We start from the raw sequence: 23,570 nt of genomic DNA on the forward strand, positions 1-23,570 counted from the left end.
AAAAAATGGGTATCCCCAATTCTTTCACCGGTATTGTCCAGGCACTATACAAAGATGCAGCTAGCCAAATTCTGATCAATGGGTCACTAACAGAGAAGATCCCAATCAGATCCGGGGTCAGACAGGGATGCCCGCTATCACCAGCCCACTTCATTTGTGCCATTGAACCTCTCCTAAATAAAATCAGACAGGACCCAAACATCAAAGGACATTTTCTCCCGGGAGGGGAAGGGAAGAGAGTTAAATGCACCAGCTACATGGACGTTGTAACTATCTTCTGTAATGACGCTCAAGAAGTAAATAGAGTCATCACACATGCCTCCTCCTTCACCAAAGCCTCTGCCCTAGAAATAAACAAAGACAAATCGGTCTGCATGGTCATAGGCCAATGGGACAACCTGGCAAAAACCCCGGTCACAGTCACAAGGGACCCCATTAAAATACTAGGGGTCCATTTCAGTACAGATATAGCTGGGGAACAAAACTGGCCACCAATAAAGGAGAAAATATTAAAGAAATTTTACTTTTGGAAGTTAAGAAACCTTTCCATGGAAGGTAAAGTTTTGATTATTAAAGCGATTGTATTGCCTATTCTACTGTACCTTGCGGTGGTGTTTCCACCAATAAATGTAATGCTAAATAGCATGCAAAAAATGATTTTCAACTTTGTTTGGAACTCCAAAATGGAGAAACTCAAGAGAGAGCACATGTATAAACCTAAGGAGAAAGGGGGGAAAGATGTTCCCAACTTAAAAATGTTTTTATTCCTCCAAGTACCTGCACTTATGCATGAATGCCCTAGAAAGAAAAAACAGATTTGTAGCGGACTACATCACATACTCAACCGCCTTAATGTTGAAAAAGTATGATCTGGTACACTACAAGAACACGACCCCCCACTGTTTTTCAACACCAGAGATCTTTGAACATTTTAAACCAATCATTGAACATTGCAGAACGAAAGACATTGACCTCAAAGCCTGTGTTGACACGTATTCTTGGAAACACGAACTCAGAGACGCTGAACCAATCGTCATAGTCAACAACTTAACAGAAAGTCAATCAAAAACAGTATGGGAACAGACAAGCAACAAATGCCTATCCAACCACCAAAAAGACATTGCATGGATGGCAGTAACAAAATGCCTGCCAGTAAAGGCATTTCAACACAAGAGAAACTTGGCCAAAGACTCAAAATGCCCCAGATCAACATGTGCCGGAGAAGAGACCGTCCTTCACTTCCTGTGGAACTGTTCCCTTGCGCAAGAAATCTTGAAAAAAATGGGGAAACTCATCAAAAAAATCACCAAACAGACATCACTCTCCTACAAACTTACCCTATATGGTATTGGCATGTCATGCCCAAAGGAGAAAAAAGACAAACTGTGGAGGCTGATAAACTGTATCAAAGAAAGCCTCTGGTCCTCCGGAAACCTAAAACTGTTCAAACACAAAGAAATCACCCTTGAAGAATGCATCAAAATGGCACTCGACAAAGTGCAAACCTATGTCTTTGTGGATGTAAGAAAGAATGGACAAGAATGGGCACTTGACAAGTGGAAACAGAAAGACTGGTCAAAACTAATAAACAAATCATAGACAGTAAATACATTTGTGCAATAAGCAAAATAAAATAATCTCGATGTAAATTTTGCACATGTCTGAGCTGCGCCTCTAGCATGAATGCAAAATCCAAAATGATGCCACCATATTGGATTGGCTACATGTAAATATGTAAAGTTTTTAAATAAAGCCTGTTGAAACTTTAAAAAAAAACAAAAAAAACAATCTGTTCTTATCTGTTTAATATCTGATACGTCCTCTATCTGGGGACCATATATTAAATTGATTTTTGGAACACGCATCAACCTGGTATTGCAGTCCTCCAGGAATGGTGCACTTCCCCACCCGAGGAAAACAATGCTGTTGCTACCAAACCCTGTAAAGTGGCGCTATTGTGTTTGCGTGTGAATAAGAGCAAACTGGTCACCGTGTCTTACCTTATTAATGTATTTATTTGACTTATTTGCCACTTTGCGGCACCCGGGCCGTGCGTTATTTATTTATTTTTCGCGGTTTTTCCTTCTTTTTTTTCCCCCTTCTCCATCCAGACGCTGCACTTCCAAAAGAGACAAACTTCGGAAAAATACTGTTTTTCCAGCAGCAGAGTTTCATTGGTTTTGGATCCATTTCACTGGTGAACGAATGGAAGAATGTTCCCAGCAAGTCAGTAGGATGGATGGAGGTAAGGAGGGAGGCAGGCAGGCTGGCAGAGAAGTTGACAATGCCCTTGGCTTCTCTGAGCAAGAAGAAAAATACAGAGGGGCAGATTTACAAGCCCCTTGCGCCGCTTTTACGCCGCCGTTGCGTCACTTTTGTGACGCAGCGGCGGCACAAAAGATGCACCATGGTGCGTCACGTTGTGAAGCCCTGCGCCAGAAGAGGCGTACCATCGCAGGGGGAGGCGTTCCGGCGCAGGAACGCCCCCCAAAAGTGGCTGAGTGAAATCTACAAGATTTCACTTAGTCACTTTTGGGCCCATGCTGCATCAAAACCCTGCTCCTGCTTGAAGCAGGCGTAAGGATTGACGCAGCATTGTGCACATAGGGCCCCCCTGATCATTGCTGGAGCAATGCGCCGCTTTTACGGCACAGATGCGTGACGCATTTGTGCCTTTTTTGCCCCATGGTGCGCCGCATTGTAAATGCGGCGCATCATGGGTGGTGGAGCTGTGGCGCACAATTACTGGCGCATCCCTGCCAATATGCAGGGATGCGCCAGTAAATTGTAAATCTGCCTCAGAGTCCTTTTCATCCTCTGCCCGCCACAAACGGCCAATGCTTATCTATAGTCCTTAGGCTGCAGGGGGGCAGTGTCCCCGGCAAGCGAGGGTGAGGGGCCGGCTATTTCCGGTCAGGGAGCTGTCCAGGGCATCCTGGGCTGATTCCCAGCATCCCCTGGCTGCCAGGCTTTCTGGCCAGCCGGCTGGAAGCAGTGCGCAGGAAGGGGCGGGGCATGCAAATACTAGAAAGAGGACAGTGTGGGTATGTTAAGTGACGCCTAATGAGGCGACAGCCGAGGAGGACTCTGGGAGCCGGGAGAAGGCCTGCGGCCGGGGCCTCCTTTCCGCCGGCACATGCTGAGCTCTTGCTGGGAGAAAAAGAGGCAAAAGGCCGGCCAGCGACAGTGCAAGGGAAGACCCCGGTCCGGGTCAGCCAGGTGGATTTCTTCGGGAGGCGTTCATTCTGGCACCATTCTGGTTATCGCTTCTCGACCTATTGGCTAAGATCAAGTAGGCTGTGTGTTGGGGAGGGGGAGGGGGAGGGTAGATAGTCCAGTGCGGACCCTCAGCTACTAGACCCTGCAGATGGGCCTTCGCCCTCTGGCTTGTCCGGAGCAAGGCTGTGCCAAAGGGAATAGGGTCCGGGGTGAAGGGCTGTTACTGGACACTACCGTTCCTGCACATAGCTGCAGGAACATCGGAATTTGGGAGCCCTTTTTTTGTTGCCATTCCTGATGACCATCTGCCGTCGCTGAGAGGGAGGGGGGAGCCAACCCCGTCGGAGAGACCCTGGCCGTGAGCAAGGCAGGGTCATTTCTGTGCTTTGGATTGAGGGACTTCCCGTGAGCCCACTCGGGGCTAGCGTTCGTCCAGGGGCCCCTAAGGATGACCATCTGCCGTCGCTGAGAGGGAGGGGGGAGCCAACCCCGTCGGAGAGACCCTGGCCGTGAGCAAGGCAGGGTCATTTCTGTGCTTTGGATTGAGGGACTTCCCGTGAGCCCACTCGGGGCTAGCGTTCGTCCAGGGGCCCCTAAGGAAGGTGCAGGGCTCTGGACATGGCGAGAATCCAATGCGGCCCGTCGGGACCTCCGGCCACATCTTTGCTCAAAAGCTGAGCAGGATCGCCGGCCACAAAGGATTTGAGGCGTTGCCCCTTGCTCTTGACCCCTGTGAAGTGCCCCCACACCCCGAGAAGAGCGCGCACGGACAGCAGACGAGCCCACTTTTGACCCTCTGCATCGGTGAAGGAGTCTGCCGGGATACTTTAAGATCCATCCTGCAGTACCTCCTTTTGTCCCTAGAGGGCCGTGCCGGAGTCGAGAATCAACGGTGAGGGGAGTCTGGGTCCCGGTTTGTGCTCGGAAGGTGGCTGGTGACACACGCAAGAGATAAAGGCTTCTCCCCTTTATTAGCACGGGACAGGAAGCCCTTTGGGAGGGAGGGGGGGGAGCAGACCACCAGACAAAATGTGTGTGTGAAAAAGGCTGCTTTATTGAAACAGGTGCACATTTACACAATAAAAACCTCAGCCAATCGCCTTACAAAACTAGTCCTCACTAGCTAGAAAATTTCCTTAACCCCCAATCACAGTCCCCGCCCCTAAAACATCATCAAACCTGCCCACGCCCGCACATAACATTATTACAAATGCAAACAATGCAAAAACCCAGCATAATCATTTCAACTTATCCAATCCCCCAAACCATAACACAAACTCCCCGGTTTGCCCTCCAACAACTCTTGGTATCCCAACCTATGTAACCGCCCCAACAAATCATCCTGTCTAACTTCCCCTGCCAATGCCCCAATTCAACAAATGCCAACTACAATCATGCCAAGCCTGGCAAAAAAACACCAATTTCCGCACTGCACCTGTTCCAAGCGACAATTATACAAATAAAAACCCCATATACACCTGTTACAACCAAAGCTGTACCATAAAAAGGAAGAAAAGGGGGAATTAAAAAACCCATGGGAATAAAAAAGGGGAAACACCAAAAAGGCAGTGGAAAATTTAAAAATGGGATGGAGGGAGGGAAAAAATTCCTCAAAGCACCTCCCGGCCACCAGGTCACCAAGCCTAAAATGGTGGCCGGGAGGCGGAGCCCCATGAATTTATGGTTGGGCTCCTTTTGGTAGGAAAAGGAGCCCAATAAACAAAAAACCCGCCTGCAGGGCTGCTAATCAGCCCCACCTGCCCCTCCCAAACCGCCCGGGGGGGGGGACCTCCCTGAGGTCGGCTGCCCCCCCCCCAAAGCCCCCTTGGGAGGGAGGGGTGTGGGGGGTGAGCGGACCACCAGACAAAGTGTGTGTGTGAAAAAGGCCGCTTTATTGAAGCAGGTGCACATTTACACAATAAAAACCTTGGCCAATCGCCTTACAAAACTAGTCCTCACTAACTAGAAAATTTCCTTAACCCCCAATCACAGTCCCCGCCCCTAAAACGTCATCAAACCCTTCCCCGCCCGCGCATAACATTATTACAAATTCAAACAATGCAAAAACCCCGCATAATCATTTCAACTTATCCAATCCCCCAAACCATAACACAAACTCCCCGGCTTGCCCTCCAACAACTCTTGGTACCCCAACCTATGTAACCGCCCCAACAAATCATCCTGTCTAACTTCCCCTGCCAATGCCCCAATTCAACAAATGCCAACTACAATAATGCCAAGCCTGGCAAAAAAACACCAATTTCCGCCACCCAGAAAGCGGGGGGGAAACAAGACCCCTCCTTTCTGCCCCCCAAAAACAGAGACCAGCTGAAACACACCCAGATAAAAACCTAACCCAGAAATTCCTGAATTTTCAAACATCGTGACAAAACCTCTCTCAACTCCAAAAGATACAAGTCCATACCAATCTTAGAAAGATGAACGCCATCACCCCGGAAAAACTCCAAAGTGTCATACCGAATATCGCTATGAGACACTCGACCAAAACCCAAACCTCTGCAGAAACGTGAAACCTCAAGATTAACCTTCTTACGTGCTTTATCGATCGTCTTGGGCTTGTGCGCACCTCTCCAAGACCTCCGCGGAACCAACTCTGTCCACAGGACATGGCAACCTGACCACTGCTGTTTCAAAAGGGAAAGATCTTTCTTCATCGCTCTCAAAAGAACTACACCCTTAACCCCAGGCAAATCGTTTTCTCCTAGATGAATAACCAACACATCTGGGCAGATACCCCCCACCAACCAGGAATTTAAAGCAGGGATTAACTCCTTCCAACACATGCCCCCTTTACCTTTCCACAAAATATTAAACAAACGATCATTGAAACCCAGCATAGGACCAAAATAGCTATTACACGCTTGAACCTGGGCACGTTTCACGAAGGAATGCCCCACAATCTATATGGTCATAGCCGCAGAACGAGGGCCAGCCACGGAACCTGATTTAACATAAAGAGGATGACGCAAGCGCCTCCCTCTCCTCATTCCTTACATAGCGATGATAACAATTAGACGACCAACGCCTAATGTCTTGCTGTGACCAACCCCTGTTATGGGCTTCAGTTGCTGCTCCAATCCTAAAAGAATGAGTACCATATTTCTTATCATCCAGACCGATATAGCGCAAAGCTTTTCGCAGTACCATGCGCAATTGATATTCTGTAACTTTGGATCCATCCGCATGCTGAAATACACAAGCTTCTGGGACCCCCCCAGAAACCACCCACAAACGCTGAGCCCACTGCAAAGGACATGTCCCAGAAGGAGACGCTGCCTCCAACCAAATACCCTTTCCCTTCCCTCTTTGGTCAGTTTTCGAGCGAGATAGCCAGATGTGCACACCTCTTTCAGACAAATGAACATCCCCCCAACCCACCTCCCCATACAATTTGGAACCTAACAATTCCGAAACTCTAAAAGCACCAAAAAACATCCAAACCATGAGCGTTGCAAAAAGACAAGCTTCAACATCATCCCTACAAATGATGGCAAAGCCTCTAATACCCGAGCCAAATTCTGCCATGACAAGGGGCTCCTAACCAAATGCTCCCTTCCCCGCTCCCGACACCAACCTTTCAACATCCTCTTCCCTACCTCCCCAGCAAAGGGAGAGTAGCCCCAAAACAACTTGCCCATGAACGAAATACCAGCTAACTTTCCTGCTATGGTGACTCTGGATAGGCCTTTATCCATTAAATCAAGGATAAACTGAACTACATCTTCCGACCTTCTCCAGCCAGGTTCTCGTTTGCAGGCCCCAGACGACAAAAATTCTCTCCAAGCCAAGTCATATGCCGCCCTAGTAGACACAGACAGAGAACCTACCACCAACTGTATGACCCTGTGGCGCCTACATTCCAAAGGTGCTCCGGCATGGGAGTCGGCGTCCTGTCCGCTTCCGAAGCTAGCCCATGGAACCTCTCCCACTGCGAACGAGACAAAGCATCCGCAATGTCATTGTCCACACCAGGAATGTGTAAGGCCCTAAAACTGATGTCATACCTAAGGCAACCCAACACAAACACTCGTAACAGTTTCAATATCTGGGTGTCCCTGGCTGACTGCCTATTGATGATTTCCACAACAGCCAAATTGTCAATGCAAAACAGAACTTTCTTGTGAGCAAACTCATGTCCCCACAGCGTCAATGCTACCACCACTGGAAACAGTTCTAAGAACTCAATGCTCCTGCCTCCAGTTTTCCTGCCATGCCAATACAGACCAAATCCATCACTGCCGGCTGCATCAGAGAAAATCTGCACGTCCCACACCCAGTCCTCCTCCCTGTACAAAGGAACTCCATTGAATGAGTGCATGAAAGCCACCCGCATGCGCAGATCCTCCTTGACCCCTGCTGATAATCGCACCTGATGATGAGGCAAGTGATGTCCGGATAGTGCCCTACCCAAACGCCTGCAGAAAGTTCTACCTGCTCTGACCACCCTACATGCAAAATTAAGATGGCCCAACAAAACTTGCACCGCTTTGACTGTGACCTTTGGTTTCTTCAACATTGACTCTAAAAGTTCCAGCATTTTGTCTTTTTTCTCAGCAGGTAAACGTGCTTGCATTGCATTTGAATCTATTTCAATACCAAAAAAGACATGGTCGCGCAAGGACCCATTGTCTTTTCAGGTGCCAATGGGACACCCAAAAGATCCATAAGCTTCTGAAATGTAACCAAAGCTGTCTGTCATTCAGAAGAATCTGGGGAGCCAACAAAAAAGAAAGAGGGCACAGGACATTGAACAACCCATTGGCAGTGCCTTGTCCACGTACCACTTCCCAAGGAAATGGATCCCCAGAAGATTCCAATCTTCAGGATGGACTGGAAGCAGTCGAAATGCAGATTTTATATCGCATTTTGCCATTTTTGCCGCAGGTCCCGCAGTCACCACCAGAGACATATCCACATCCACTGAAGAATAGGACACAGAAGCTGCTTCCTCGTCAATGAAATCATTTACCGAGGACCCCTCCGGCCATGACAAGTGTTGTATTAATCTGTATTGCCCAGCCTCTTTCTTAGGAACCACACCAATGGGTGAAACAATCAGATCATCCAAAGGCCAATCATCGAAGGGACCTGCCATTCTTCCCTCCCGCACTTCCTTATTCAATTTATCCTGCACCACTGCTTTATGTTCATCAGCCGATTTTCAAATTCTTGGACCAGCGCCGCAGCCGCGGCCCTGAATATCCCAGACGGAATCCTTCTTGAAAACCTGACAGCAACAACTGTTGTGTCCTAGCATCCCCATACCCCCTGAAACCTTCCGCAAGCTGTTCTACATTAACCGGAGTACGACCCTTTGGGCCCAACCCCTGTATTACTTCCCCCCCCCCTGTTTGACTGAGATTGTTGAGAGGAACCTGATGCACCAGCAGTCTGTTGTGACCACTGCTGGCCACCTGAAGGTCGAGGCCCCCAGCACTTAACCAATGGATGTCTTCTACCGCACTGAGAACATTCATGGCGGAATCTGCAGTATTCCCTAGTACAGAGACCCTTATTGAAGTTCCAACATGCGCCCATGCCAGACTGTGTTGTTGCACTTCCCACCCCTCCCCGGGTGGGCTTTCCCTGAAAGGGCCGGTAAACTAACGGTAAGCCACTAGCAGTAAAAGTTGTCTTACCACCGGCCGAGGCGCCCATCGTATGCTGCAATAGATCTGTGTCTAATTCACCCCCCTTTGCCTCAGAATCCCATGCCATTCTCGCTCTAAACTCTTCATCATATTGGGCCCACGCAAAACCACTACCCGTTATCTGCGCTTTTCTAATAACATCCATATACTTAAAAATGGCTACGCAGCGCTCAGGAAACTTTTCACAATACACGGTAGCGTATTTCAAAAACGCTGCTGTCGAGTTTTCAATCGTCAGGGGAACTTTTGCGCGCTTGGCCAACCCATACTCCTCCTCTTTTGAACCTTCTTTAGAACGTATACTCACCTTTCCAAATCCTCTCTTTTGTAGATAACATCAAATGAGCTCCTAGAGGCTAGGGGACACCCGTGTAGGATAACTTTTTAATTTTTAACTCTTTGCTATGCAAAGTGTCTTTAACTAACTCAACAGCGTCAGTATTCATGCCACTCTCTACTTTGGCGCCTAAACTACCCTCCCCGTCAGCTGTCCCTACACTCTGGTCCTTAACGTAGCGTCCCTTATATAATTTACCAGCAAGACCTTCAGATGCCGACTCCCACCCAGTCCCCACAGACACCATTTTTGGTTTGGCCCGTGGTTCAGAAGGCTCACCTGGGTGTAACAAAGGGGCTTGACCAGGCCTTGATCTCCATGCCATGCTTTCCACGTTGTCCACCATCCGAGGAACCCTCACTGAGGGGCCGCTCTCTCGGCCTGGTCCAGACACAGCTCTCTTTGGATGCACCCCCACCGGTGCCTGTAAAAGACTATGAGAAACATGAAATTGCCCCCCCCCCCCCAGTCACATTATCCCGCACTTCGCCTTCTTCTGGGCTATCATCATCATAATCCAAAATCAAAGACTCCTCCATCTGGGGAGGGCCTGACACCAACCGCTCCTTATGCACATCATCATAACTGTGCCGATCCTCATGGGCCTTATCAACCCTTTTCTGTACACTTGGCGGGGGAGCCGACTGTACCCGCCGGTACTCCGCCAAACGTTGACCACACCTAAAAAGATTATCCGCTGATAAATCCATCCGTTGATTCTGAAGAGAAGTTAGGGCCAGCGAGGTCGCGCCGGACCTGCATTTGCTGACCGCGTCAAGATCCCCCGATGATACGGAATGTGCCGCGCTAGACTCCACCCTCCCTTCTCCTCGGCGCCAATGGGCCGCACTTCGCCCTGCTCTGCCTCGTTCCCCAACCTGAAAAGAAAAAGGCTGGACTGATGTGCCGGGACCCTTACTACCATAAAAACCAAAATCTTCAATCCCACCTGCCACAGAAGAACCAGACCTCTGACCCTTCGCCTGCTCACCACGCTGAGGAACAAAACCCTTCGCCTGCACTGAAACACTACGAGGAGGGGTGGAAGGCTCACCTACTTCCTCCCCACTGCTCCAATCCAACATCGCCTGAACCACTGTCGACGCCGGACCCAACACCTGCCCCTTCTTTGCCCCCCCCCCGCATGAAGACTAGAATCCTGGACCTTCTCCACCCTGCCCGACCCCCAACTGGTAAACCTGGGAAATGTAAAGTACCACCAAAACTGCCCTTGTTACCACACTCCATGCCACTCTGAACAAAACCAGCCTCCCGAACTCCTTCTGCCCAAGAGGGAAAAACGTCAAGTTCCTCCCATGACCTAGCCCTCGCACCATGCCTCTGCACACCAACCTGAGAAGAACTAGACTTAACTCCACACATCTCCTTTGACAAAACCCTGCCAGATGAAGAAATATGAGAGGGGGTAGGCATAACACCACAATCCTGACCTGTGTGCTCAAGAGGGAGACCCCCAAACCCCCCCACCTGCGCCCACTCCCCTTCACCAACTGACCCACTAAGTACAGAAACCACCTCACCCCTGTTGGAAACTGGGGGAGAAAACAACAAGGGGCTATAAGGGACAAAATCCCCACTAAAAACTTCGTCCCCTACCTCCTGCCTGACTGCCACCAACACACTAGGCTCGGTCCTTATCTGAGACGGGCGAACCGGCGTCTGGAAACCAGCCCCCTCCTCCTCACACACCACAAGCTCACAGGCCTGCTCCTCACTGAAATGCTGCCCCATAGACATTGCTCGACCTTGAGCTGCTGCTGAAAACTCCTGAGGCTGCAAAACTAAAGCTGGAACCACATCGCGAGCAAAAGACAAACGCGGAGGCAGAAACGGATCGTTTCTCACCTCCGCGCTTAAAACTGCGCTTCCCCCGCTGTGCGGGGGCCGAAACCGCCCGAACAGGAGCCTCACGAGGAGGCAGCACAGGCGGCAACTCCCCCACACCTGATATGTCACGCGACGAGTGCACTGCTGCTTCCTCACGGCCCGCACTCACCACACGCTTCCCCACAGCCCCCCGCCGCACTTTACCACCCGGGGCCGCTTTCCTAGTACGAGAGCGGCCCCGTTCACTCACGGAGTCGTGCCTCGGACGCTTCGGCGTCACACAAGCCGCCACCACCGCCCCTACACCTGCTGAGGCCTGCCGCTGAGGACGCGACGGCCCAGCAGCTTCACCAAGCACCAAATCGAGGCGCCCCGCCTCGCTTAGCAGCTTAATAGCTTCAAGGACTCTGTAGTCTTCTGCCGCCATTGTAAAAGCCCGCAAAATCCTACAAACAAAATTCCTCAAAGCACCTCCCGGCCACCAGGTCACCAAGCCTAAAATGGTGGCGGGGAGGCGGAGCCCCGTGAATTTATGGTTGGGCTCCTTTTGGTAGGAAAAGGAGCCCAATAAACAAAAAACCCGCCGGCAGGGCTGCTAATCAGCCCCACCCGCCCCTCCCAAACCGCCCGGGGAGGACCGGGGGGACCTCCCTGCAGCCCCAACCAGCCCCCCTTTTCACCCCCCTCGCCCCCCGCAAACCCCACCTCCAACATCAGTGGGACTCGCACCTTCACTCGAGTGCATCCCCGTTTTGAGGTGCAGAGTCCCTTGCTCCCATCAAACTTGGACCTGTCTTTCCCATTTTTTCACTCGGGATTCTTTGGTTAATTAGGTCCACGCCCCCACATTCCTGCCAGAGCGCTCCTCGATGGCACCTCGGCTCACTTCTGCCTTAAATCGAGTGGCAGACAGAGGGGCACTGCATCCTTGGCAAAATAAGTGATTTTTGGAACACCGACTTTGAACTTTGCTTGAACTTGTGTGGGCAATTACGGGGCTCGGCCACAGAGGGCTTATGATCACAGAGCCACAATGTTGCCCTAAGCACAGGGAAAACGTGCGTAGTAAAGATGGCAAAACCAACGCTCCAGTATGGGGAGCTTTGCCATTAAAATCGAAATAGATGAAGAGTACAGAGGTACTAAGGATCTAGAGTATGTAGTGAAGGAAATACTTGAAAAAGTATTTAAATGTACTGCCAAAGATCTGAAATGTGTACAGCAAAACGAAGATAGAGGTTTCTTTGAAGTTACTTTTTTTACAGAGCTGAAATATGAAATTTCTTTAGAGGGTGTGTCAATCATGTTTGCACATGAGAACGTCAAGGGGGTCAAAATTACTGCTATGGCAGCAGCAAAGGAGGTGCCAGTAATTGTCCATATGTATAATGCTCATGTGTCTACATGGGAGATTGCATGTTTTTTAAATAGGTTTTGCGCAAAGGTGAGGGGAGGTATATTACAGAGAAATAAGTTTGGAATCTGGAATGGCAAAACAAAGTTTTTTGTGACACTTAAACCAAACCCTGCTGAAGGAGTGATCCACCTCCCACAAACTTTTGCATTGGGCCCAAACAGAGGCTATTTAAACTACCCAAGCCAACCACAATATTGTAGGAACTGTTTAAGTTTTGGCCACCTCAAAGAAGAATGCAAAAATGAGGGTTGCAAGTTCTGTGGGGACATAGGTCACAAACACACCGAATGTAATCCCCCCAAATCATGTAACCTATGTGGATCTAAAGAGCACCTTTATAAAGCATGCCCAAAGCAAAGGTTTTCATATGCGGCATCTACAGCTGCCAAACATCACCAACCAGGGGATAGCAAGCCTCACGCCGCAGTACTGGCCCCATTAATCTTTAAGACAGTTAGTGATGGAGGCACCAGGGAAACACCCAACACAAAAAAAGCAAGTAATACAGGACGCTCCTACCCTACAGACAGAACAGGAACAAACCAAGGAAAGTACACAGGTAGTAGAGGAAACTCAAAGGACAGAAATAGTAGAAAGTGAAAAGAAAGTTAAAGGGATATCAGACATAGACTCACAAGTGGAAGACAGGGCAATGGATTCAGATTGTACTCTTATCCCTACAGATATATGTAATATCCTCAAAGAAGCCAAGGACAGGGCACAGGAAAAAAGGGAAAGAGAAGAACAGACCTCCTCAGAAGAGGAAACAAAAACCACTGAGAGCCAAATGCAGATGATTACAAAAAGAAATAGAATTAAAATGAAAAACCAACGGCGGCCCCAAGTGGTCCGGCCGCAACAGAGCAGAAGGAAATTAGAAAGAAAACTCTACCAAAAGAGAACTGCTCAGGGTCCAGGTATAGTGTACTAGGGGACCTCTCAGACTCTGAAGACTAAGGATACAGCTTATTTACACAAGAGGTAGGAGGAACCACCCTGAAAGACCTTTTTCTACAGTCCCCATACTTAGGGGGAGCAGAAGAAATTGGCGGGCAAGAGACGCAAAATAGTGAAAGCAATCAACAGATATGTGAAAGCATTCGGTCGCCATTGAGCTTTGAAAATGTTCGGGTTTAACATGTATTGTATACCATACAAAGTAATTATCATTGCAAATATTATGTTTAACATCATATCATGGAATGCCCGAGGAATGGGCACACAAGAGAAAAGAGCTACAGTGTTTGAGCTCTGCAAGGTACAAAAAGGGGACATTATATGTTTACAGGAATGTGCAATTCCCCACTCCATGGACTACAGTCACATATCCAAATATTGGGAAAAAGGCACCTCCAAATGGTCTGGGGTGGAAACAAGAATGCTGGAATAGGCATTCTCATAAAAAACAAAGAAATGTCAATCCTTGATACTAAAATTATACAGCCAGGCAGGGCTATGATGGTCACCATACAATACAGATACATCACTTTAAGGTCTGTAATATTTATGCACCAACCGACAAGCATGAAAGAATGACCCTGTTTAGAATGCTCCCACTTTTCATTGCAGGGGCAACCCCAATTGTGTTAACAGGGGATTTCAACTGCATCATAAACCCCACAGACAGATGTGGGAAGAAAAATTGTTACAAAATTAATAAAACTGCAAAATGTCTGAAAAACATGTGTAATTATTTGCAACTGTCAGATACAGGGGCAAAAGCAGGGTCAAAACAAAAGGTTCACCTGGGAAGCAGAAAGTGGCAAAGTAAAATCAAGAATTGATTTCATTTTCACCTCCAAAAATAATAAAACAAGGAATTATGAAAGAAACGAGAGTGATATGTCAGACCACAAAATCTTGAAAGCAACTTTTGAAATCTCAAACATGTGTCAAATGGGAAGGGGTGTGTGGAAAATGAACATCTTGTTACTACAAGATAAAAATTTATGTAAAAGTTACAGTGATAGGTACAACAACTTAAAAGTTCAGAAAACTGAGTATGATCAAAGGCAAAGTTTCAAAAATTTGATGAAATACAACAAAGAATGATTACGCTAGAAATCCTGGAAAGGGGTGTAATGGAAGAAGGGGAGGAAAGAGAATGGACAAAAACAGAACTAAAAGAGTGGCTGAAACAACGAGGGAAAGAACACATTTTAAACTCCAGGGTCAAGATCTTTGAGGAAGATGAAAAGTGCACAAGGTTCTTTTTCAAAAAGGCACAGCAAGTGCAAAGTGTAATAAATGAAGTGAAAGACACAAATGGACAAACACAAAATGGCACAGAGAAAGTAGGGAAAATAACAACAGCCTTTTTTTCCCAATTGTACAAAAAAGTGTCATCCAATATAAGTGCATGTGAAGATTTTTTAGGGTCTTTGCAGAGCTCTTTATCCCAAGAGTAACAAGATTTTCTAACCAACCCCATTTCAGGAGAAGAACTCTTCCAAATCATTGCACCCAGACCAAACGTTTGCGGTCCCAGGAAGGAAAATCTGGGACAGCTTGACCATTATTAGAGACACTTTGTGGTTAGCAAAAGACAGGGGGGATCCTCTCGCTATCTTAGCCCTTGATTTCCAGAAAGCCTTTGACTCCCTAAGTCATGAATACCTTTTCAAAGTGCTCAGGAAAATGGGATTCCCAGAAGGCTTCATCAAAACGATTGGCTTAATATAAACCGGATGTGAAAGCCAGGTCCTTATAAATGGTACACTATCTGAGGGATTCCACATTGAATCAGGGGTCAGACAGGGATGCCCCTTATCACCGGCGCTCTTTGTATGTGCAATTGAACCTCTCCTATGTGCCATCAGGAAAGACAAGTGCTTAACTGGCCCTCTTGTACCGGGCAGCAAAGACGAACAGGTCAAATGTGTATCATTTATTTTTATTTCTTTGAAAAGTTTTATTTAGCGCGAACAAGATCTTTGCAGATAACAGAGCGCTTTACACAGGCAAGGGGTAAGTGATAGGTAGGGTGGGTAAAGGAGGGAGCATGGTTAGGAAGGTAGGTCATCAATGCAAGTAGTACAAATAAGAGGGAGCATGAACACTCAGGTAGGTCAATAGTACTGATAAAACACATGTGCAAAGGGATCAAACAGGTAGTACAAATCGGCGCAGAGTCTTAGAGATCAAAAATATCAGTTCAAGTGTATTTGGCCATGAGGATAGCTTTAACTTCTTTCTTAAAGAGAAGAGTGGAGGAGATGAGTCTGGTTTCAGGAGGGAGTGAGTTCCAGATCCTAGGCGCCATTCCTGAGAAGGAGCGTTTGTAGGTTCTTTCCTTCCGGAATCTTCGAGGCTTCAGCAGAAGATTGTTTGTGCTTCTTGTGGTTCTGGAGCCGCCGGAAATTGTCAACTTCTGAGTGAGGTAGCCGGGTGAGTTCAGGTGTATAGCCTTGTGCGTCATGCAGGCAATCTTCAAATGTATTCTGGCTTCAAAAGGCAGCCAGTTCAGGGATTTAAAGTCAGGGGAGATATGAGAGTGTTTTTTAGATCCGGTGATGAGTCTCGCTGCTGCGTTTAATGAAGCTCTTAGGGGTGCAGTTGTAGTTAGGGGGAGACCACAGAGGGCGATGCTGCCGTAGTCTATGCAAGGGATGACTAGTGCTTGTACTGCATTTTAGAAGTCTTTGGCTGGGAGGAAGGGTTTAAGTTTCCTCAAGGTATTTATTTGGAAGTTCGCTCCCTTAGTTGCCTTACTTATATGCTGCTGCATGTTGAGATTGGCGTCAAGTGTTATGCCTAAGGATTTTGCTGAATCCACGATGGTTGGTTGGACATTAAGTGCAGTTAGGTGTTTAAGCCAGGTTTGAGTGGTAGCGATTTTCGCGGGGGGTGAGATCAGAAGGAACTCAGTTTTCATAGCATTGAGTTTGAGGTGGTTATCGGCCAGCCAGGATTGGGTGCTTCTGATCGTTGAGTTCAGACGCATAATGTCATTGGGGGATTGTAGTTTGAGATATAGCTGAGTGTCATCGGCGTACATGTGAAAGTTTACATTGGATGCTAGTAGCAAGGTGGTGAGAGGTTCCATAACTAGGTTGAACAAAGTTGGGGATAGGCAGGATCCTTGGGGACACCTAACGCAACAGGTACTGGAGAGGACATCAAGTTGTTGCTCTTAAATTTCTGAGACCTGTTGTGTAGAAAGGAGGTGAACCACTGAAGAACAGTCCCAGAAAGACCCATTCTTGTCTTTAAGAGTTCGAGTAAGTTCTCATGTTTCACAGTGTCGAATGCTGAAGAGAGATCAAGAAGGATGAGGAGGCAGGTATCATTTTGATCAAAAATTTGGAGGGCGTCGTCAATTATGTGAATCATAGCAGTTTCGGTACTGTGCCCTGCTCGGAAGCCTGATTGATGAGTGTTGAGGAGAACAAACTGTTCTATGTGCTTTGTCAGTTGCAGTTGCACGCATTTTTCCAGCAGTTTGGCGAGAGTGGGAATGTTGGTAATAGGACGGTAGTTGTTTAGATCAGTGGGGTCGGCTGTTGGTTTCTTTAGTAAAGGAGTAACTTGCCCAATTTTGAGGGAGTCAGGGATGGTTCCTTGTTGAAGTGAGCTATTGATAATTTTAGTCCAGAGTGGGAGGAGCAAAGGGGTGAAGTCTTTTACAGCGTTAGCAGGAAGAGGGTCAGTAAGGTGATTGGATGGTTTCAGGGTGCTGAGTAGTCTGTCAATTTCTTCTTCAGAGTAAGTGCCAAAGGATGACCATGTCGCATTGTTTTTTGGCTCATTGGGCGTTATGCAGTGGGGTTTGGAGTAAAGGTTTGCGTCAATGAGGAGATCGTTTCTTATGTTGTCTGTTTTTTGGATAAAGAAAGCGGAGAAATCTTCACAGAAGGTGCAGTGCCTATAATGTCGACTGCTTGGGGTTGTTCCTTGGATTGTGATCGGATTAGCTCGAACAGTTTTCTTGGACGGTTTTTTGCTTGGTCGAGCGGGAGTCTGAAGAAATCTGATTTTGTGCTTCTTATTTTCCTGAAGTATGCGTTTCTCTTTTTCTTCAGAATTTTTAGATGCAGTGCAGAGGGAACAGATCTCCAGGTGCGCTCTGCCATTCGCATGGCCCGTCTGTCTTCATTGAGACTCCCGTCGTACCAAGGGTTGGAGATCTTGGTGGACACTCTTTTCAGTTGCATCGGTGCAGCCTCATTGATTATTGAGGTCATAGCGTTGAGATAGTGGTCAGTTAAGTACTGAACGTCAGTAACGCCGGTAGGGGGAGTAGGAGGTTGCAGCTGTTAGGGGGTAAAGAGTTTGGATTGAGTTTCTTCAGGTCTCTTTTCCAAACTTTGGGCTTGGAGGATTGGACCGGGTTACGTTTAACTTTTTCATTGATGAAGAATGTGCTAATATGGTGATCTAACCAGTCACAGGGTTGGATAGAGTCAAGTTGAATAGTGCCTTCTTTGGAGATGATAAGGTCGAGGATGGAGCCTTTGTCATGGGTCGGGCTGTTGCAGATTTTGGTGAGATCAGAAGCGTTAAGGACATTTTTGAGGCTATTAACCACTGCGTCACTGCAATCATCCCAGTGAAGATTGTAATCGCCAAGGTAAATTTGTGTATTTTGCCGTCCTGAGTTGATTGAGATTGTGTCCATTAGTTGTTGGGAGAAGGTTAGGTTGTCCCCAGGTGGGTGGTAGATGATGTGTAGTGAACATACAGGTTTGTTTTCACTGATGACATCAAGGCAGATGTATTCACAGGAGGTAAGAGAGGGGGCGGTGACTTTATTAACTGATAGGTTGCTCTTGTAAATGCATGCGATTCCACCGCCTGTCTTGCTGGACCTGTCAAGTCTAATGATGCAGTAGTTGGGGGGGACTAGGATATCCATGATAGGAGTAGAGGATTCAGTTAACCATGTTTCAGTTAGGATGGCTAGGTCAAGGTTCAGAGAAATGATGAGATCAGCGACCTCCGAGGAGTGTCTTTGGGCCGATCTACAGTTGAGAAGTGTGCATTTTAGTCTGGGGGAGAAGAGGGAGGAAGAGGGATCTAGGGTGAGGGGGACTTTTGTGAGGTTGTTGGGGACGGAGCCTCTGTTGTTATGCGTGGGGTGTCTGAGAGGGTTGGAGGGAATCGTAGGAATGGACAAGTAAGTGGTGGCTAAGAGGTTTTGGCGATCCGGGACATATGTGCGGAGTAGGGTGTGTAAGTCGATGTCCGAAAGAGTCTTGATAGTGCGTCGGGGGCGGTTGGAGGTGTTGCGAGAGGGGATAGAAGTCCAATGTAGGGGGTGAGTAGGATGTGAGGGGGATATGTTGTAAGGTTTAGAAGTGGTGATGGGAGGTTTAGAATTGGTGGTGGGAGGTGGGTGTCTGGGGTGTAACTCTTTGAGGGTGTGGAGTTCTTCTCTTACTTGGAGGAGGGTGGACATGATCATGTCCAATGTGGTGTTGGGTAAGGAGTTGGGGGTGGGCATTGAAGTAGAGCATGTTTTTAGGTTACTGGAGTGGGGGGGGGGAGGGTTGGGGGTGTTAGTAAAGTAGTTGGAGTTGGAGTTGGCGGTGTTAGTGTTTGTGTTGATGTTCGGGTAGGCAGGGATGTTGGGGGGGAGTGCAAGGATTAGTGATGGAGTTGGTGTTATTGGACAGGGAGTCATTGATAGGGTGGGTGGGGCAATTGCTGGACGTGTGAAGGCTGGGCGTTGCGGGGGTGGCAGTGTGGTAGAAGGGAGTGAGAGGGGGGGAGAGGTTGTAGGAGGAGTGAGGGCTAGGAGTGGCGGGAGTGTAAAGAGTGGGGGGGAGATGTTGAGGGGAGAGTGAGGGCTAGGAGTGGCGGGAGTGCAAAGAGTGGGGGGAGATGGGTTGGGAGAGAGTCATGTTGTGTGGGGAGCAGTCAGGTGAGGTGGGTTGTTCTGAGAAGCTAGTCAGAGGAGAGGGGATCTCGTTAAGTGGGAGTGGGGTAGTGGGGGTGTAGGTGGCGGAGGGGAGATCCGCGTCTGGGATTGAGGATTGTGAGGTGTATGTAGCCGGGGGGTGATAGAGTAGAGTACTGGGGGAAGGGAGGGGGTGCGTGTTAGTGGTAGGAGGTGCTGTGAGGTCGAGGATGTTGGTATTGGAGGCCGAAAGGTGTGGGAACTGAGCGTTGGAGATGTATTCTTTGAAGGTGGGGAACAGGTTGTCAAATAGGTCAAGGTTTCTGTCTGTGGATTGAATTAAGATAGTGCCGTTATTGTAGATAGTAATGGATGCTCTAGCTGGGTAAAGTTGGGATGGTGTGGTGGAGAGTGTTATGCCATGAGCACTTTTCCTGGAGGTCGAGATGGTGAGTAGGGAGAGGAATGCTTTTCTCCATTGTGCTCTGCGTATGGTGTAAAGAATGATGTTGGTGCTCTTAGCTCCATTGAAGAGGGAGAAGTAGGTGTCTAAAAAGGGGATTTCAGGGTGGGACTTTAAAAAGTTGTGTTTAAGAGAGCTCTGGTGGGTAAATAATTTTATATGTGTGTTTGCCCGCGGGTTCCATGTTGGACGAGGGGGAAGAGGCAGGTGAGAGGGGCTGTGAGGGTCGCTGTATGAAAAGAGCTATGGTGTTTGCGAGGGAGGTGAGGGAGACAAGTTAAGTAGTGTGTATGGAGGGGTAGATAATTTGACTAGCTTAAGATGGCCGCTTCGTTAGGCATGATGAAGAGATGAGGAGTGACTAGTCTAAGATGGCCGCCAAGGAAGAGAGGGAGCAAAGAATATAGTAGTCCTATGTTTGTTATTCTGTCCTGAGATCCGGGATGCAGACAAGTTTCAAGGAAGTCCTTTTTCTATCATACTGGGAGGGTAGAGGCGAGTCCTATGTCTATTTTGGAGGTCCAAGGGGAGGGTAGAGGTGAGTCCTATGTCTATTTTGGAAGTCCAAGGGGAGGCAGTGCTTTTAGATTAGCTTTGTGGGGGTCTGGCAATTTGTTGTTGCAGATTTATGACCCCAGCCATTTTGGGTGAAAGATCTGTTTTCTGAGGAAGTCAGGGAAATGGAGTCGAGTAAATACTACAATTTTATGGCCCCAGCCATTTTGGGCAGGAGGATCAGAAAAGTAAAGTCATGTAAATCCGCTTGAAAAGTGGGCCAAAAAATAAAAATGAAAACTGAGCAAGAGGCACGATACCTTGACAAAATCCTGGGATCGTTTTTGGTACGAGATGCTTGATCTGCTGGCTTCAACACGCCCTTTTTTCACGTTGTCGGTGTGTATATTCCTCTTTACCAGTGGAAGGTTCCATAGAAATAAAGAACTTCAATATCAAATGATATCCGCTGGTAGTGCTGTCAGCATTGTTTTGTTTTATTTAGTGCAATTCCTGGGGGGGGGGGGGGGGGGGGGCTATGAGGCATCTTCTCTCTGCGTGCGTGTGAAATCGCAGCGCGGTTCTCCCGGGGGCCGCCAAGCCGCGACCCAGCCGACCTGCCGCCCAGCTCCCCAAAGCAGCACCGCAGCCTAGCCGCCACTGACCAGAGGCGCCTCCGCCGTGTGCTGTGCGATCCAGGGTCTGGTGCTCCAGCAGCAGGGAACAACCCTCTAGGGCCGTCAAAGTGCTTGCCGTCTCCATGTCGGCCTCCACTGTGAGCTGTGCGATCCAGGGTCTGGCTCTCCAGTAGCAGGGAACAACCCTCCAGGGCCAACGAGGTGCTTGCCGTCTCCACGTCGGTGCTCCGCAGGAGGGGTTGGTGTCGCCGCTTCACTCATATATGGACAATGTCACCATTGCTTGCACTGACGCTAGATCCATAAAAAGAACTTTCCTTATAACCCAACTCTTTTCCCTAGCAGCCGGGCTACAGGTGAATGTGGAGAAAATGCACTGCATGACGGTGAGAAAATGGGACAACCTGTCTCAGCTTCCAGTGAAACCTTCTAAAGACCCAGTGAAAATACTGGGGATTCGTTTTTCCCAGGACATGAAGGTGTTATGTGGGAATCTAGGACCCTAGTGTAATTTTCCCGATTCATGCCCATATATAGGTATAATTCACCCAATCCTTATATAGGCATAGGAATCATTACCTTATTTAGTACGGCATGGCTACTTCCATTAAACTTTGAGAATCCACAACGATTTCTTGGAAAAACCAGCCTTCAGCAGTCAGGGACTTCCCCCTGCTTGAATACTAATTTATCCAAGAACTCCTGGAGTTTTCTAGGAACTGAGGCACTAGTGACGATATTATGTCCAATCTTACATCAAACTCGGCACCTTCAGAGTATAAATATGCCTACATTTGCCCAGTCAAATACACAGTGGTTCAGGAGCAGATCGACTAACTACTTGCCCAACGCCCTGCTGTTGCAAGTGCCGAAGGAAGCCGACCCTCCAACTGACGCACTGAGAAGAAGCAGTCTTTTCTCTTGCCGAGAAATCCAACTCCGGTGTTTCCAGGCTACCCTTGTGGGTTGCTGGGAGATCGAGTCCTGAGAGAGAGATACAAGACCTCTATCATTCTGAAACCAAGGTACGGAGCTGATTAGACCCTTAGAGAATTCTTGGAACAGATTCTGGGCAGAAAATTACTAGACTTATGCTACACCACACTTACTCCTCCCATGTACTAGACTTAGGTTAGGTACACCGGGGTAGGCGTATTTTAGAAGCACCAGTTGAGTACTTTTGGCCACTATTTTATCACTGTATGTATTTTATGCATTTTATGTATTCTATGTTAATGGTTTAGAAACCATATCATGCTCTTACAGTACTATTTTATAATACTATTCGTATTATATGCATTGTACTTCTTAACTAGCATTTCAATTGTAGCAGTGCATTTCTTATGCTTAAGAAATAAGACTGTTCAATAAATACTTTTATTGAAAACTCCTGTCTCTCTATTTCTAAGCAACTCTGGTGAAACGAAGCATGCACATCTGACTGAGTGAAATAGCCGTCTATTGTTTCCGCGACTCTAGAGATACGTTTCATTCTGGGGAAACAAAGTTGTCATGGTATATGGTTGTCAGAGACGGCCCAAGGTGAGGAGCGGCACTGAGAACTGGCTGGCCACACGGAGGGGTCGGGGAAGACAAGCGGGAGGCTCTCTGCATTATCGGACAGGGGCCCGACCCTAGCAGGGACGTCAGACGGCGGGACGGCCGCACTGTCTCCAGACCGGGAGCCGGCTTACTACCATAGCGCTTGGGGGGTTTCCCCTGGTAATAACAGGGACGCCGGAGGCCGTGCGGCGCACGACGAGAGTACTGCTGAAGCATTGGGATTATCGTGGTAGGGGAGGCGCACGACACCAGCCTTCCTGCCTGTGGAGAGGGGCCGCCATTGCAGTGAAGAGGGCCTGCGTCGACGTGGGCTTGGAGATACCGGAGGGGAGACGCGTGACAAGCCGACCCTGCCTGAGCGGCCCCTGGACAAGGTACTAGCCATAGTGCAACGCGCTCCCCTGAGCATAGAGCGCCCAATCACTGCTGAGGTCCAGGCAGGACCAACTGATCGAGGCTTGATCTCCACTTAGGAGTGCTGTGTGTGCAGTTAGGCGATACCATACTACTTCGCTCACACGAGGAGCATAGGCAGCAAGATTTGCAACCGGCGCAAGTGGGCCATCTACACACTGGAACGCAGTCCCCTCGGGGGCGCAAGCACCGCCACCCTGTCGTCGAGGACGATGGGCAGGAACAGGGCCAAGGTGCCGGAGAGGGGCGCTAACCTGACGCAACAGTCCGCTGGCTCGGAAGACCCACTGGCCTCTTCTAACGTGGAGATGGTGCCGCCAACGGGCCTGACCTCGCAGGAGGCCAAATTAGACCTTATACTGACGGAGATACGGGCTTCCAGGGAAGCGATGGAAACGCGAATGGACCAGATGGCCACTGGCATGTCTCTGCTACGCGCTGATCATAACAAGCTGGCAGAAAGGATCACGGAGCATAAACTGGCACTAGACGATTTGATACCGCAGCAGACAGAGCATTCCGCGAAAATGGAAAACATGGAGAAGCAGCTGAAATTAATGTGGGAGAAGATGGACGATGCAGAAGGGAGGGCACGCCGCAACAACGTGCGAATTCTAGGAATTCCAGAGCGCAGCGAGGGGAGGAATCCAACGCAATTTGTGAGGA

At 48.5% G+C, this 23,570-nt stretch overlaps 1 pseudogene; it reads left to right on the plus strand.

Annotated features, from left to right (window-relative positions):
- Positions 1-1,736: 1,736 nt before the first annotated feature.
- On the plus strand, positions 1,737-1,905 carry LOC144764474 (U2 spliceosomal RNA; annotated as a pseudogene).
- Positions 1,906-23,570: the final 21,665 nt, after the last annotated feature.

This window comes from Lissotriton helveticus, chromosome 6 (assembly GCF_964261635.1).
Source record: "Lissotriton helveticus chromosome 6, aLisHel1.1, whole genome shotgun sequence".
NCBI lineage: Eukaryota > Metazoa > Chordata > Amphibia > Caudata > Salamandridae > Lissotriton > Lissotriton helveticus.